This window comes from Castor canadensis, chromosome 1 (assembly GCF_047511655.1).
Source record: "Castor canadensis chromosome 1, mCasCan1.hap1v2, whole genome shotgun sequence".
Lineage (NCBI taxonomy): Eukaryota > Metazoa > Chordata > Mammalia > Rodentia > Castoridae > Castor > Castor canadensis.
This window is the reverse complement of record NC_133386.1, coordinates 133,395,019-133,412,023: the sequence shown is the minus strand read 5'-3', so window position 1 is coordinate 133,412,023 and position 17,005 is coordinate 133,395,019.

Sequence of the window (17,005 nt, the reverse complement as noted above, 5' to 3'; positions counted from 1 at the left end):
GCAGACAGGTGGGGAAATGCATCCCAGGAACCTTGTGCTCAACTCAGAGGTAAAAGGGACTGCAGGCTACGGGAACAGTGCTAGGTGTGGTGTGGCTTAAACTACCAGCTGTGCGGGCGTGAGGAGCAAGTACGGACAGGAGTGTGGCACATGGGAAGGATGCTAACGGTAGGTGTGGACATGATCCTTTGATGATGGGAAAGCTGTTGAGGAGTTTTGAATGGGAGAGATGTGATCAAATGAATATTCTAGTAACATCCTTCTGGCTTATAAAGGTATCAACTGCTGTGACAGGAGCTAGAGTTGAGGCATCTGTACTTTCCCTCAAGGCCTGGGCTTCCTAGAGAGGTGCCAGGCGGGTCCAGTGTGCTCACGGTCGTTGTGGAGAGGGAGAGCCAGGGCCAGTGTTCTTTTCCTTTCTGGGCTTGAGTCTTCCTAGCCAGCAACAGGAAGAATGAGACCCAGTCATATCTTGGGGGCTGTCACTCAAGGACAAGTCAAAATCAACCTTGGAAGTTTCTAATTGCCAAATGCTTGGGCTCTGTCTCAAGCTTACTGAATCCTGCATTCATTTCACAGATACTTACAGAGCACATACCACATGCCATACACCATTCTAGGCTGTAGGGAGACAGCAATGGGCACAGCCCCCGCCCTCATGGAGCTTATACTCAGAATCTCTGTATTGAGAAGAGCGCCACTGAATTGTGCCCACATAAAACTCCCATGTTGAAGTCCTACCCCCAGTACCTCAGAATGTGACTGTATTTGAAAATAGGGTCTTCAAAAAGTAATTGAGAGAAATGAGGTCATTAGGATGACCCTAGTCCAATGTGGCTAGTGTCTTTATAAGAAGAGAAATTAGCTGGGCACAGTGGCTCATGCCTGCAACCTCAGCTACTTTGGAGGTAGATATCAGGAGACAGAGATGGTTTGCAACCAGCCTAGGCAAAAAGTTAGCATGACCCAATCTCAACAAATAAGCTAGATGTGGTGGTACCTGCCTGTAATCCCAGCTATGTGGGAGGCACAGGTAGGAGGATCACGTCTGAGACTATCCACTGGAAAATATATGAGACCCCATCTGAAATATAAGTAAAGCAAAAAAGCGTAGCTCAAGTGATAGAGCGCCTACATAGCAAGTGTGAGACCCTGCATTCAATTTCCAATACCACCTAAAAAAGAAAAGGAAAGGGCTGGAGGTATGGCTCAAGCAGTACAACACCTGCTTTTTGCAAATGTGAAGACCTGAGTTCAAACCCCAGTGCTGCCCAAAAAAAAGAACAGGAAGAGGAGGGGAGAGAAGAAGTAGAGATTAGAGGGAAGAGGAGGGAAAAGAGAAGGGGAAGGTAAGCTGCGGGTGGAGGAGGAGAAAGAGATTAGGACACAGAGGGAAGACCTCCTGGTGACACAAGAAGGTGGCCATTTACAAGCCAAGGAGAGAGGCCTCAGAAGAACCAACACTGCTGATACTTTGATCTTAGGTACCTGGCCTCCAGAAATATAAGGAAATAAATTTCTGTTGCTTCAGTTACCAATCTGTTATACTTTGCTATGGCAGCTAATGGCAAACTAATGCACCCAGCCTCACTGAGGAGCTCCTGCTTAACAGAGCTGGCTGAAGGTGCAGAATGCAGAGAGATATGTGGACAGTGTGAGGTGACAAACCCAAAGCCTAGAGAGATCTCTAGGTTTGCCCTGACAGGAGCCAGTCAGCCTCCAACAGATTCCCAGAGTACAACTGTCCTGGGAGAAAGTGTGGATGTTTCACAGTGACCTGTACCCACAATGAGCCACACCCACAGAAATTATCAGATAGCTCCAAGGTTCTTGTCCCCACAAGGAGGTTGTAATGGCAATGGTCTTGAGAACAGTATTAAGGACCTGTACTTCCCAGAGAGACCCAGAATGAGCAAGGATCTGTCCTGAGGTCACACAGCATGATGCATGGCATCCAAGCTGCAGTATATCCCTGCTGATCCCAGCTGCTTCCTTCCCCAGCCCCGGCACCTTGCCCAAACCTACTGCCACCCACTCTGCTTTCCCACCCTCTCCTCCCCACCTCTCTTAGCTCTGACTGAGGCCAGGAACATGGTTTCAGAATGATGAAACCCAGCTCCTGAGGTCACGCCGGCCTCTCTGCAGTGGCCCCATCCCCCCAGTAGGCTGGGGAAGCTGCCAGGCCTTTGGCACATGTCTGGGGGAATGTGAGGATGAGACACCAGAAGGGATCACTTCAAGCCAGGTCAAGAGGAATTTTATGTTACAGACCATCTCCTGACCTAGCACTGGTCTGGGGAGCAGAGACTGATAATGCAACCTGATGATGCTCATGTCATGCCTTCACCCATCATACCACTTAATCTCTTTACATTCATGCTTTCCAAGTCACCACCACCCATCTGCCTGTACCCTTGTCCCCTATGATGCGACTCACATCTCTGGGGTCTTCCTTCTGGAGTTTCCTCTGCTCAGATTGCTCTGTTCTCTCCCACCTGCTTTGCCTGACTAATTCCTAATTGTCCTTTAAAGCCCAGCTGTCTTTTCAGCAAGCCTTCCCTGAACATACCCCCAGCTGATGGACCTAGATAGTCCTCTCTATATATACTGTGTTTATGTTCACTACATGTATGTGAGTTACCTGCTTAAATGTCTATCTTTTAAGAGCAGGGATGGGATTGGAACTAGGTCTTGTTCATCTTGTGCCCCAGCCCCCAGAACAGAACTGAGCACAGAATGAGTCAATAAGCATTCTGGATTACCATAATTAGTCCTAGAATAGCGAGCATTATGCCAGAGAGGAAGCTGAGGCACAGAGAGGGGAAGAAATTGCCCAACACCATACAATTAGTGAAAGTTGAGACTAGAACCTACACCTTTCACCAGGAGGAGAAGAGTGGGCTGGTGCCCCATTCAGATTGAAATATTTATTTTATCAAGTCAAGAAGGCTCCCCAGAGGAAGTGGTATGCACCAATGATCAACAATGATGATGAAGATGATTATTTATTAAACATTTATTATGTGCCAAGCCCTGTTAATGCCAAATCCTTTATATGTACTTTATCAGTTGGTCCTCACAATAATCTTGGATGATTTTAAAAATAGAGAAACAAATTCATGGTAGTAAAATTACCAACCAGAAGGTAGTGAAGCTACGTTTCAACACATCTCTTTCTTGTAATAAAGCTACTATCTTTCCTATGTGCTTAAAGCATTGTTGGGCTTGGGGAACTAAGAGGACAGGAAGCTTTACTTTAGAGAAGCAGCAGCTGTAGGGTAAAGATGAAAAATGGTAGAGGAGGCCTGGATTTATTGAGTCTGTGAAGCTGTGAGAGACAGGGTGTAAGGATGAGGTGGCTTAAGTAGTTGTGTTTAATTTCCAGTAAAGAGTAGAGTTACGATCATAGCAGGAAGAGTTTATTTAGTTTAAAAGGTTTAGTTATTTTTTCCATATCTGCTCAATGTAGAACATTTGGAAAATACCAAAAGTGAAAAAAGATAATAACAATCATGATAATTCCACATTCCCGAAGAACCACTATTAATATTTTGGCAAAGTTCCTCACAGAGATTTTTAAAACTAAAGTATTTCAACATGTGAAAAAGTGTACCCATCCTCCAGCTTAAGAAATAAGATGTTACGTATATATAGGCAGTCTCCGACTTAGGATTGTTTGTCTTAGACTTTTTCAAACTTTACAATGGTGAGAAAGTGACAAGAATTCAGTAGAAACTGGACTTCAGCTTTTGAATCTCAATCTTTTTCCCAGGCCAGGTATCCATCTGTGGACCTGGCTCAGTATGGCCCTTCCTTTGGCCTCTTCTCACCTGTCTTACCTCTGTGCCCTCTGCCCAGCCTCTCTTTTTTGACCTCTCCCTTCCTCCCATCTCAGCCTCACTGCCTTGTCCTGTCCCAGCTGTCCCCATCTCCCCTCTGACACTTATCTTCATCTCTGCCCCAGCTCTTCCTGTTCCTTGGCCAGTTGCTCAGCCAGGCCAAGAAGCTGTCCCAGAAGCTAGAGCATTTGTGCTTCCTGCTCCCCAGGGATGATAAAGCTCTCCCATCTTCCCCACCCATGCCAGGAATGCCTCCATGTCTGCTTTCTTCCTAAACTCATAGTCTGGAGCATACTTAGAAACTAGCTAGCCCTCACCTCCCCCATCTTCCAGCAGGTGGACAACAGAGCAAACCACGGACCCAGGTTTCCTATCTCATCTCAGGGCTCTGGAGACTTCTCCCACCAGGAGAGCGCCCACCAGGCCTGGCACCCTCCTGAAGACTGGTGTATTAAATGCTGTAGGGGCAGGGTGTGGTCACTGTTACTGTCCCATATGGAGTATGTAGCACCTGCAACAGGGAAAGTGTCAGAACTGGTGACGTCCTAGAGATCATCCAAAGCCTACTCCTTCAGCGTGAGGAAACTGAAGCCCAGAAAGGTACTGAGTTTTGCCCAGTCATGCATGGTCTGTGGCCTTCAGTCAAGTGATTATGCCCTAGAGTTTTCCTGCATCAGCATGAGTAGAGGAGAAAGAAAACAACCCATGGGTGGTAAGGGAGGGGGTGGGGGTAGGGGGGAGAAATGACCCAAGCATTTTATGCACATATGAATAATAAAACAATAAAAATTAAAAAAAAAAAAGAAAACAACCCAGCCCCAAGGAGGTACTGGCCCATCCTCCTGTGTTCCTATGTCCCCTCTTTCTTGAATTCTGAGACACCTTGCTCTCCTTCCTTCCCTCTGACTCTCCTTTCTGTGCTCCTCCCATGCCATCCTTTCCATGCTACCATCCCTTAGGGGAAAGAGCTGGGGAGAGCTCTAGGTAGAAGAGGCAGAACAAACCTCTGGGTGGAAAGAAGCAGGGTTGCTTGGGTACTGTGAGCCTGGAGGTCAGCCTGGTTGATGGTTTACGGTCATCTCGCAAAAAGTCTCAAGTGCCAGATGAAGAATTTGATCTTTACCCAAAAGGCTTTCACTGGTCATATGACCCTGGGCATCACTCAGCCTCACCAGCCCTCCCTTTCTCCAGCAAGTTGGATAACAATAACACTTAACATGCAGAAGAAATAAGATGATGTGGAGAGAGTATGTAGCACAGAGCCTGGCACACACACCCTTATCCACAGCAAGTGGCAACCGTGTGACTTGTGAGGACATTCTGAGCTCACCCTCAGACCCTGAGTGCCACCTGACTTCTTAGGTCTTGCTGGGCCTCTCATTGGTGCTTGACCCCATAGAGAGTCAAAGGTGAAGAAGAGTCATTCTCCAACCTGTCAAATGCAGAGCTCACAGTCTTTAAGGAGATAGCTACCTGCACTCACTACTGCACTGGTGAAGGCTTGGAGGTGCCAGGTCTGGGTGCATTGGGAGGGGAGGGAGCAGGACACTGAGCTGAGAGTTGAACATCATGTGTTCTTCAAGAGCTAGAGCTCAAGGTTGTGCTCTGGATATCCATACCCAGAATAAGCTAGGCCCACTCAGACATCAGGGAGTGACTTTCAGGCCCCCTCAGCAGCATTAGACATCCAGGGCTGCTGTGAAGGCCCCAGCCCCAGATTCAGCCCATCCTGGTTCCCTGCTACCAATTGTGACATTGGACAAGCCTCCCAGCAGCCTCCCTGAAGCTCAGACTCCTCACCTGCAGTTTGAGGACTGATGATGGTATCTAGCTTATGGCCCTGACTTGTGAGTGGAGTCTTTATGTATCAGACTACTGCATAAGGGTGGCACAGTGAAGATGCTGCAGAAAGTGACAATGATTGTGTCTCCTCCTCCTCCCAAGACAGACTTTGATCCCTAAGAGGCTTGTGCTGGGGTCTTGGTATCTTGTTCCCCACCCTCACCCCAAATGGTGTCAGATAACCAAGTGGGGCTTTTCTGTGTCCACTGACTGAATCACTGAATAATCTTCTAACCGGAGGGAGAGCAGAAGGCAAGGATTTGCCATTTGGTGTTTTCACGCGGATGAGGTCATAAGTGATGAATCACTTGTAATTGGATGCTGAGTCTTCATGTGTTTTCCAATTTGTGATCTCATTTTATTCTCCCAACCTCTGCCCCCTGCCAACATCATGTCTTGTGGGAGGATGTGGAGAAACTGGGATTGGTCTCCCCAATTTCCAGATGGGAAAATTGAGACTGGGAGAGGCTAAGTGACTTATCTGGGTCATCCTATAGTTAATGCTGTGTCTGGGACTTCTCCCTTCCAGCCCAGGGGTTTTCACAGGAGTCCAGTATTGAGTTTGGGTTATTCACATTCAGGGGCAGAGAGCCACTGAGGTACCATGGAGACACAGGAGAGTGGGGAGCATAGATAGACTTCTCAGATAGCAAGGCCTTTTTAATGTTAGGGTCTAAGCTGCAGCTGTGCTTGCCCAAGTGGCCCCTCCAGAGCCTCCCAAAGAAGCAGCCTCAGTTCCTTCCTCAGCCTTTGTCCTGACATTTGTCCTCCCTTGGTCTCTTCTTCTGTTTCCTGTGAACACTCTCAGTCTCCCATTTAACCCTGTAAGAGACAGAATCTGTTAGCTAGGCAGGTGTTTTGGCTACAAGGAGCACAGGCTCTTGGGCCACCTTAGGAAAATTTCTCTGTGAAAGGAACACCAAGACGTGATTCCTGTAGACATCCTCCATGCTCTACCACTCTCATCTATCTGCCCAGTGATCTAAGCCAGACCCAGTCAAGAGTTCTGGAGGAGTTACTGAGTGGCCAGGGCCAGTTCTCTCTGGTGAACCCTTCCTAGAAGCTACTCTGGGTGCTCAAGAACCTGTGAGCTGATACTTTCCCCACTTTTGTCCAAACAGTGGCTTGCCCTGGGCAAAGACCTGCCCAGCATCACTTCCTTGGAGATGCTGGGGGAGCTAGTCACGAGAACAAAATCTTAGACAGGGATGGCATAGCTTCTGATACCCTTAGTGCCTTCAGTTGGGTTTTGCCTCTACTTTCCTCAGAGTTCCAGAGCCAGCCTGCCCTCTTCACAAAGTCTAGCCTCTCAGGTTCAGCCCATAACTGGGTGCCTTTGCCTTAGGTGTGCTAGGTTTGGAAGTGGCATATAATTCCAAAGTGACACTCTGTGTGCAAAGTGGCCAGTTTGCATCAGGCACTGTGCAGGGAGAGGCTCTCCCAGGCAGGGGACAGCTCTGATGCAGATGGATCTCCAGAGGCTGTAAGCACAATGGGACAGCAGTTCTTCCCTGGGCCTGTGGTCAGAGCCCTGGCACCCCACAAGGTGTGTGACAGATGGGCAGACAGGAGGCAAGGATTGCATCATGGTGTTCTGGGAAATTCTGGCAGCAAGCAGGTAGGTATAGATGTGGTGATGTGCCCCTGTGGGTGTGGGGGAATGGTACAGCATGAGCCCACTGCAGAGAAGAATTCAGCCTGATGTGGAGAGGAGAACTGTTACACAGGTCTCACCCAAAGCGAGCCTGGGCTTGTAAGAGGACAGTGGGCAATGCCCAGGGGCTGTTATGAGGGGCTCAGCACAGACCTCTGAGGGAGGTCACATGTCTTTCCATCTCCTGACCCACTACCTCCCTTCCATACCCCAGAGTGGGGCACGGGAATACTGCAACTCTTGCTTTACTACTCCCCCATTATTAGACTGGGCATTTGTGCCTGCTTTTATGGAAGAGCTGGATGGACACTGTCTGATAGGGAGCAGCCGGGCTTCCCCACAAGGTCTACAAGGGCAGGGGATCTGCCTGTGTAATGTGTCCAGTCCATACCCTTGTCTCCTCCAGAGGAGCAGTGCCTATTACAAGCCTGTCCCCAATCACTCAGGGGTTTCCCAAGGCCTCCAGAGGCAACATGGTGAGGCTTCATTCCCTACTCTGGCCTGAGCCTGTTTCCTCAGTTATAACTTGGGAAACACAGTATGTGGTCTGTCCTGTGAGTTTATGGGAAAGTACCCTGAGCATACTAGAGCTCTGTGCACACCTGAGCTATTCTGCCCATTGGACTGTGATGGAACTTTCTGGAAAGTAGAGGCCTGCCTATCCAGTTCAGTTTCATGAGCCCAGTGTCTGGCTCAGAGTAAGTGCTCAGTAAATCCTTTCTCAATAAACTGGTGATGGAAAAGAAGCATTTTGAGATTCATTATTAATGATGGTCATTCTATCAGCCAGCAGAAAGGGACACCAAGGGGGCCTACTGGAAACGGCTTCGGGCCAGCAGGCCCTAGTTTTAGCCCAGCCCTGACACTGGCTGGCTGAAGGAGCTGGTAAGTTGCATCAGCAGTCCCAGCCTCAGTTTTATCACTCGCTTCCAGGTTCCTTCCTGGTTTTGAGGTCCTGAGGTTATGCAGGAGAGTGACCATGTGTCACCCCTGTCCGGGTCCACACTGACCTGGGAACCAGTCTCCTAGCCCTACCTTCACCCTCTCATGTATTATCTTTATTTTCTAGGTGTTTTCTACTCTGGGCTATTTTCATTTGTAGAGTTTAGAAGCTGCTTTGTTCCTTTACATATAGACGTACTCTAGCTCCCATTCCCACTCCATTTTTGGGAACTCCTTGTGAGCTACAGGGCTGTCTCCCCACTCACCCTCTAGACAAGACTCGGTCTGCACATCTTCATGCAGGTCTCTCCCTTGGACCCACCCCAGGGCTGTGGTCACCCCTTACCATGGTGGGGGAGGGCAGAGTGACATATTTGCTGACAGACTGATGGCCAGCACTCCAAGGGAAGCAGGCCAGCAGCCGCAAAGGTGCAGTCTGTGCCAGGTGGGCCTTGCCAGCCTGAGTTATTTTTAGAAGCCATGTTTGCAAATTTTGTGTTAATAGTGTCTCTGTCCAAGCCCTGGCTCCCAGGGTTTAGGGAGGGAGAGAACCTTTGAGAAACCCTCCCTCCCTCTGTTTCCTCATTCGTGTTGTCCTCCTCATAGATGGCTAAGATCAGTGGGGGACTCACCCCTGTTGTGCCCTCCCCAACCGTCCACCTGCAGACATGGCCAGTGGGGGAGAGGTTCAGAGGAATAGAACTGAGGTAGCTTTAGGACTGGTCTCAAGAGGAAGGACCCCAAGCACAGCGTACTTTTGCCAGTAAACCTGGACCCCAACAGGCTTCTGTATAGTTCTCTACAAATGTCCCCTCTCAAAATCCCCCAGACAAGCCTAGGCTAAGCCCTGACCCAGAGGCACCAAAGGAAACACTCCCAGAGCATCCTACTGGGCTAGCATCTTATAGGAGGAAATGGGACAGGACAAAAAGAGGGGAGCAAGCATACACAGTCCCATCCTCAGGGATCCTGGTCTGGCAGGAAGAGCAAAGGCCTAGAGCACTCCATTACCCTGGGATGGGTATTCCAAAGGAGAAGTAGTGGGTGCCAGGAGGGTACAGCCTATGGAGAGCCGCAAGACAAGAGCAAGCACAAAGGCCCAGATAACAGCATGAACCCATGATTCAGTGATCCAGTAATGGTGGAGGCTAGGGGACCACTCCAATCATGGTGGCTCTCAAGAAGGAGGCTCCCATCTTTCTCTGGTCCCCACCCAGGCACACAGACCTGCACCCTACAGGCTCTGGCACTGCCTCTCACCAGCCCAGACCCTGGAGGACAGTACCACTGGTGCCCAGCCAGGGCTCTAGAAGCCAGGGGTTGGCTGGAACCTACAAGCTCTCCAGTCCTTCTGTGTGGGGGTTCTGTTGGAACACCCTAGTTGGGGAGCTCTGGCTGACCCATGGTTTGATAGAAGGCTCTAACTAAGAAAGTCCTCCTGTTGAACTCACTGTCCAGTGCCTTTGCTGTCTGCCTCTGCTGAGAGGGGGCCTCCTGTGGCTTTTGGAGTCCCCATCCTGGGTTCCAGGCCTGGCTCTTTCATTTAGACCTATATGACCTTGACCTCCCAGGGCTTCATCTGTAGAATAGGGATATTAACAGCACTGGGAGGATTAAACAAAACGCAGTCGGGGACCTGGAACATAGCAACACTCAAATACGAATTCTCGGTAATACTACCATCGCGACCACGGAGTAGAGGAGGGAAACTGAGGCCCCAAGCGGGGAGGATCTTGCTGAGCGTGCACTGCGCGGGCCGAGCTGTGCTGGACGGCGGGGCGGGCGGCCATGGCCTCAGGGGCCCTCGCCGGGCTCCGGCCCCCCTCGCCACCCGGGCACCGCTCGGCCGCCGCGCTTTACGAGCAAAAACAAACACGTCCCACAAGCGGCCCCTGTGCGGCGGGGCCCCGCGCCCGCCAGCGCCGCGGCCGCCCGGTCAAAGCCGGCTTTGTGCCCGCCCCGCCGCCCCCGCGGCCCAGGCGATTTTAATTAGCGTCTGGGTCTGCGCCGGGAGCCGGGAATCAAAGCCCGCGTTCTTCCAGCGCCCGCGCCCCGACCCCCGCCTCCCGGGTCCCCGGGGCTCCGCGTACCCCTGCTGGCAGCCGCGGCAAGAGGAGCCCCCCGGGAGCAGCGTCTCAAGTTCGAGTCTCCCTGAGGCAAGTTATGGGTGCTCTGAGCCTCAGTTTCTCCATGACGAATAGCATACATCCCAGCTCTAAAGTGTTGCTGGGAGGTTGTGTGAAGGTGAACTAACAGGTGTGCTAGCTCAGGGTCAAGGGCCAGAAGACCCTTCTTAGGGGACAGGAGGCTGCATCTTAGGGGAAGTTGAGGAACTGTTCAACAGGCGCTCGGGAAAAGGCAGCCAGGCAAAAGGCACAAGGGAAAAACAGTGAACATGGTGCATTGACCAGAGCTGGGGGTGGGAGGGCATCAGGTGAGGGAGTTGGGTGATGGGGAGCCATGGAAGGTGTCTGAGCTGGGGAGTGAGACGGTCAGATTTGGACTCTGGAAAGTTCCTGTGGGCTCTGGGTAAAGTTGGTCCTAGGGGGTTGCCACCCGAGCTGTGATGAGGTATTAGTAGGGCTGAGGAAGCTGCCAGAGGAACAGGCAAGAGGAGAAGGTCTTGCTCAGTCAGGGTGGTTCATAGGCAGCATTTCCACCCGGTTTTGGACCTTTGTGGCCTTGGAAGTTCTTGAAGGGTAGATAGGAACTTTGGGTCCATCTGGTATGTTTGTTTAAAATGCTAATTCATGCCAGGTGATGGTGGCTCATTGCCAGTAATCCTAGGTACTCAAGAGGCAGAGATCAGGAGGATCTCTGTTCAAGACCAGCCTGGGAAAATAGTACAGGAGATCCTGTCTGGAAAATACCCACCAAAAAATGGGTAGTGGGTATTTTCAAATGGCCAAAAAACACATGAAAAAATGCTCACCATCTCTAGCAATAAAGGAAATGCAAATTAAAACCACACTAAGATTCCACCTCACCCGTGTTAGAATAGCCATCATTAGCAACACCACCAACAACAGGTGTTGGCAAGGATGCAGGGGGAAAAAGGAACCCTTTTGAACTGCTGGTGGGAATGTAAACTAGTACAACCCCTCTGGAAAAAAATTTGGAGGCTACTTAAAAAGGTAGACATTGATCTACCATTTGATCCAGCAATCCCACTCTTGGGGATATACCCAAAAGACTGTGACACAGGTTACTCCAGAGGCACCTGCACACCCATGTTTATTGCAGCCCTATTCACAATAGCCAAGTTATGGAAACAGCCAAGATGCCTCACTACTGACGAATGGATCAAGAAAATGTGGTATCTGTACACAATGGAATTTTATGCAGCCATGAAGAAGAACGAAATGTTATCATTCACTGGTAAATGGATGGAATTGGAGAACATCATTCTGAGTGAGGTTAGCCTGGCCCAAAAGACCAAAAATCATATGTTCTCCCTCATATTCGGACATTAGATCAAGGGCAAACAGAACAAGGGGATTGGACTTTGAGCACATGGTAAAAGCGAGAGCACACAAGGGAGGGGTGAGGATAGGTAAGACACCTAAAAAATTAGCTAGCATTTGTTGCCCTGAACGCAGAGAAACTAAAGCAGATACCTTAAAAGCAACTGAGGCCAATAGGATAAGGGGACCAGGAACTAGAGAAAAGGTTAGGTCAAAAAGAATTAACCTAGAAGGTAACACACATGCACAGGAAATTAATGTGAGTCAACTCCCTGTATAGCTATCCTTATCTCAACTAGCAAAAACCCTTGTTCCTTCCTATTATTGCTTATACTCTCTCTTCAACAAAATTAGAGATAAGGGCAAAATAGTTTCTGCTGGGTATTGAGGGGGTAGGGGGGAGAGGGAGGGAGCGGAGTGGGTGGTAAGGGGGGGTGGGGGGAGGGGGGAGAAATGACCCAAGCATTGTATGCACATATGAATAATAAAAAAATAAAAATTAAAAAAAAATTCATAACTCCAGCCCAGACCTGCTGAGTCAGAGCCTTTGGGGCCTGGGATTCCAGAATCCACATTTTAAACAACCCCCATGTTGATTCTGTTGCATGAATGTAGGATGTTCCCAGGTTGGGTGAGCCATGGTCTGTAGGAAAAAATACAATCCCTATTTCCCATCTTCCCAGCACATGACCAAAGTGGGACATTTGTTCCCACCGCTAAGCCTCTTACCCTCACGAGGCTCCATGCCCCTCAGTAAGCCTCAGTTTCCTCACTCATAAATGGTCGCTGTCTTACTCACCTACTCTCCCTTCTAAGGCATGGGGAGAATCAAATGTGCCAATGAGTGAGAAAGGCCATCAGAGGCAGGAAGGTGCTAAGCAGTCCTCTCTTCCACAAATGCTGCTACAGGCCTTATGAAGACATTTCTGGGCAGCTGCTGCTGCTCATCCTTCTGTGGCTCCCCATTGTCTTCAGAGTAAAGCTATAGTGCCTCAGCCTGCTGTGCATCTCCAGCCTCCTTTCTCTCATTCCCCATCCCTAAACAACTGTCCAACCTACCCATCCCATCCCAAACACCTGTGCTTACCTGCTTCCTTGTCCTTGCCCAAGTGGTCCCCTCCATGAAAATATATTTCCTCCTCTCCTTTCAAACAGCCAGATTTTGTCATTTCCTTATGACTCTCTTGAAAGTTTTCCTCTACCACCCCTGCCCCGAGGGGAGTTCTTTGTCGCCTATGAACCTTTTGGATACTCCCTTTCCTCTGTCACTACTACTTTCTATGCTGGTAAGTTCTGGAGTTGATAAACCTAGTTTGTTGCCTTGATTCCATCCATCACTGTGTGACCTTGAACTTCTCTGAGCCTCCTTTTCCTCATGATAATTGGGAGAATTCAGGGATACAAAAAAGGGAAAGTACCTAAGACAGTGTCTGAACAGTAGAGCATCATATTGAAGAATACAGGCACTGGGCTGAGAGTGTGGCTCAAGTGGCAGAGCACCTCCCTACCAAGTTCAAGGCGCTGAATTCAACTCCCAGTATGGCAAAAATAAGAGTAGAGGTGCTAACCTAGAGTGCATAGGTTTGAATCATGTTCCATCCCTGCTGATTAGCAGCATGACTTTGGGTGGATTACTAAATAACTCTTTGCCTCAGTTTCCCCAATTTGAATAATAATAGTACCATGGACAGACCCTAAAGGTGGCCCCTTTGGTGATCACATCACTCCTTTGAGTGTGGGTAGGACCTGTGATTTGCTTTTGGCCAGTGAAATAGGGAAAAGTTAAAAGTATTTTGTTTTGTTTTTGAGATAGAGTCTTGCTGTGTAACCCAGGCTAGCCTTGAACGCAAGATCCTTCTGCTTCCACCTCCCAAGTGCCAGAATCAAAGGTATGCGCCACCACACCTGGCTAAGCTATAGGTATTTTGCAGATGTAATTAAGGTCCCAAATTAGTTGATTTTGAGTTACTCAAACAGGTTGTTGATATCCTGGGTGAGCCTGATTTAATCAGGTAAAAGTCCTTAAAAGAGGAACAGAAACCTTCCTGAAGACAGAGATGGCCTCCCTGGTCCTGAGAGGGCCTATGAGAAGGCAAATGGCAGGGAACTGCAGGAGACTTCTAAAAACAGAGAGTACCTGACAGCCAGCAAGAAAACAGAGACCTCAGTCCTGCAACCGCAAAGACATGAATTTTACCAACAACCAACCTGAGGGATGTTGGGAGAGGATCTTTTTCCAGTCGAAGCTCTAATGAGCCCACAGCCCTGACTGATGCCTGGTGAGGACTGAGCTCCAGAAATTGTGAAAGACTGTTTCAAGATTTGTGGTAAGCCTAGAAAAGGAACACAAACAGTATCCACCTGAGAGGGTTTTGGAGAAGACTAAATAAGGTCAATGAAGTAAAGTCTTGGCCCAGTGCCTGGCTGAAGGGAGATGTTCAGTGATCGGTGCCATTGTGACCATGCTTAGCACTTTACAAAAATACGCTTTGAATCACCAGCTCGTTAATTAGCATAGGTAAAAAGACCATGGGAGCCCAGTACTGGTGGCTCTGCTCTAAGAACTAGAGGCTGAGATCAGAAGCACTGTGGTTCAAAGCCAGCTCAGGCAGAGTTTATGAGACCCCATCTCAACAATAGCTAGGTGTGGTTGTGCATACCTGTCATTTCAGAGATGGCAGGAAGCTTAAAATAGGAGGATTGTGGTGCAGATTGGCCTAGGCAAAAAGCAAGACCCTATCTCCAAAATAATCAGAGCAAAAAGGAGTGGAGATGTGGCTCAAGTGGTAGAGTGCCTGCCTAGCAAGTGCAAAGCCCTAAGTTCAAGCCACAGTACCACCAAAAAAAAAAGAAAAAAAGAACCTGGGATTTGCAGACAGGAACCCCATATCTAAGCAAACTCTATGAGAACTTGGTGGGCCTGTGTCTGATATGATGCCTTAGGCTGCAAGTACAGAATGCCTGACTAAAGGCAACTGTCTTTCATTGAGATTCCTAGAAACAGAAGTTGAGATGACGAGTCATGTCAAAGTGTTGTATTAGGAAGTGTTTCCAAGACAAACGAGGAGGAGGGGAGCGGAGAAGTGAAAAGGAAAGGGAAGGGAAAGCAAGGGAACAAGGCAAGGCAGGAGTGTGATTCAAGTCTTTTGGGACTTGACTTAGTCTTGCAGAGCAGCTCTGGAAACTGCCATCACTCCTCAGCTATTCACATCAGCCCAGGGGAGCTGGAGATTAACACTCCATGCTATCAGTCACCATTAGGGCCACCAGGGGAGAGATGGAGGTGTAAATCCCCAGCTCTTCTGGTTTCTCATGCTCAGAGGCAAAGTGGGCCACAGCAGCCTGAGGGCAGACCACTGGCCAAAAAGAAGTAGTAGATGCTGGCCAGCACTACTTCACTGCATGTGAAGATGGGGCATTGTGAGTGGGTCACTTCCGCAGCACTTCTGCAGTGGTATGAGCTATGAGGACATCTATTGTTTCCTTAACAGTTGATGGAAGCAAGTAGTTGTGGGTAATTGATGTCATTAAGGGCTCAGCTTCCTAGTCTTCCTCAGCAAGCTGGCTTTTATCATTTCTAGCCTCTTGATCACAAGATGGCTATTTCAGCAGTGTCATTCATTGATAGCAAAGGGAGGGCAGCAGCAAAAAGGCTTTTCCTATTGGAGGAGGAAAGTCTCCCCTGACCAGCACTGGATTGTCTACCCAGCCCTAGATCAGTCACCAACAGAGAACTGCCAGGGCTGGCTTAGTCACTGTGGTGCTGAGCTCTCATCCAAATAGGTTCTATTAGAAAAAAAGAGCTAGGACAATGGCTGCTGGCTGCTCAGCCAACAGTGTCTACTACAGGGCATCAGTTCTCGCATTTACAAAATAGGAATATATTGATACCTGCCTCTGAGATGTTTGGTGAGGAGTAAGTGAGATGATGTGTGTGTAAATGCCTCTGTAGCTCTGAGTGCTGGTTATAATGGCTGTTCATTTCCATGTCACTTCTTCCCCATTGCACTGTGAGCTCATTGGAGGCAGGGGCCTTGTCTGACACCCTGGCTTCTGTTGATTCTACCCTCAGAATAGCTCACAACCCCAACCCCTTCTCTCTCTGTGGCCATGTCCAGGTCCAGACTGCTACCATCTCTGTCACTGAGAGCGGCAGTAACTTCTAACCAACTTCCCTGCTTCCAATTCTGACTCCGTCCAAGTCTTCTCCTCTCAGGCTTCTTTGTAAAGCCTCTCCACTGCTTGCAGATCCTTCCAGGCTCAAAAATAGGAGAGATAGTCAAAATAACTGCTGGTTTGGAATTGGCCCTGGGCCAGTCAGGACAGGCTCTAGCATTGGCAGCACCTCCTCCCTGAACATCAGTCCCTAAGGCTTCTCTCTTAGACACTGTGCCCCTCACCCTCTACTCTGCTGCCAGTTTGGGCTTCTTGCAGTTTCCCCACTTGTCACCAGACCTCTATCAATGCCATTGGCTAGGACTGCAACTTCCCTGGTTAATTTCTTAAGGGCCCTATTTCTGTGCAGCTTTCTTTGACTCCCCTCTCTCCCCCTCAACCATGTTTCTCACAGCCTCTCCTCCCTCCCTGAACCTCTTTCTAAGTGCTTGTCAATCTCTTTTTTGCCATTGTTCATGTCGCTCTTTCTCTCGCCAGACCGGAAACTCTTTTTTGGTCTCTCTATGTAGCCCAGGCTGGCCTGGAACTCTTGATCTTCCTGCCTTAGCCTCCCAGGATTATGTTGCGATTACAGATGTGTGCTATTACACCTGCTCAGACTGGGGACTTTGGAGGACAGGCATGGGCACAGAGGATGGTTGCATCATGTATGCTGGTAGTAGCAAGTGGGGCTAGTGCAGTGGTAGTGAGTAAGACCACCCTTAGACTCAGACTCAGGCAGGAAGAACACCCTGCCAAGTCCTCAGCAGGCCCTCACTGACCCTCGTTCATCTGTACCCATACCCGTAGCACAAGGAGCCCAGGAGATCAATGTGCACATACACCTAGAGCAAATTCAGAAACTCAGGAGCTTGGACTGCGAGACTGCAGTCCTCTTGTCTAAGCTGTTCTCACCTGAGGAATCGGTAGCTGCTGCAGGAGGCAGGCAAGTTGGTGGTTTGTGGACATGTTCTACTTACTTTTACTGCAAAAGAAGTTACCCCAAAAATTTAGTAGCTTCAAATAGCCAGGCATAGTGGCTCACAGCTGTAATCCTAGCTACGAAGGAAGCAGAGATTGGGAAGATCACGGTTTAAAGCTAACCTGGC